A 1,240-nucleotide genomic window follows, 5' to 3' on the forward strand; every position below is an offset into this window, starting at 1 on the left:
GGATCATGATGACCTTTGACCTGCTAACTGAGCTCACTGCACAGTCTAACCTTCAGGGTGAGTGTGTTGTTTGGTAATGACCTTTGACCCTTCACAAATTGACAGGGAGCATCAGTAAATAAAAACAAAGGTACTTTTATGACAGGTGGAGTCAAGTTTTCAGAATTTATTTTTCCCAAACAAAAATCAAAATGAGTTTTTAGTATTTTTTATTACATTTTGCGGTCACATTTCTTTTAGATTTGTTTCAAAAAACGGTTTCCTCCTGAAAATATAATCTGGTTGCATCATATAAAACTCTGAACAGTGACTGTGAGGCGGGAACTTTACAGGAATAAACAAAACCGCATCCTTCAAACCAAACGTGATGAACTTTACTCTCTCATGGGCACTCAAAAAAAATAAAACAAAACAAACTGAATCTGAAGCCCCTCATCCAATAACAACTCAAATAAAGTAACAAAGAAAAGCCACMCATTTAAACTGGAGCCAGAAACCTTTTCTAAAACAAAAACTGAACATTTAGTGACAGAACAAAAACTCTACTGGATGTTTTCTGTTACAATTTTCAACCTTAAACTTGATTTAAATTAAAACAGGCTTCAGATGACAAATCTTCCTTCCAGGAGTTAAAACACTTAAAGTCCAGTTTCCACTTTTTACTGTTACAGGAAGAGCAGTGCAATCACAAAACAATCTGATGCTGACTTCAAAATAAAAGTCCAAATCTCATAATTCTTCTCCCAGGAAACAACCTGGTAAAAAGGACTAAATATCTGAAGTAACTTAAAGAGTTTTAACTTTAACTGAACCTGCAGGATGTTAACTGTGCTCCATCGACAGGACAAACCCTCAGTTTGACTAAATTCAGCGAAAATCTTTATAAACTTTAACGTTTGGAGCTGAACTGATGAGAACAACATGTTTTATAAATAAACAGGTTTATGGTTGGACTCAGCCGTTCTGTGGAGGCTGCTTACACAAACTGAAACAAAGCGTGGACAGAAGTGACTGCTCGGCTGCACACGTCAGTCCAAACTGCTTCCTGTCCGTCACTGAAATGTGTCCTTCCAGGCTGCTGCAGGTCTGAGGGCCTTTTCACAAATAAAGATGCTTTCAAGTCTAAATGTGCAGCTGCAGTCTGACAGCAGCTGATCAGACACACAGACACACACACACACACACACACACACACACACACACACACACACACACACACACACACACACACACACACACA

This window comes from Austrofundulus limnaeus, unplaced genomic scaffold, assembly GCF_001266775.1.
Source record: "Austrofundulus limnaeus strain Quisiro unplaced genomic scaffold, Austrofundulus_limnaeus-1.0 Scaffold506, whole genome shotgun sequence".
NCBI classification, from domain to species: Eukaryota; Metazoa; Chordata; class Actinopteri; order Cyprinodontiformes; family Rivulidae; genus Austrofundulus; species Austrofundulus limnaeus.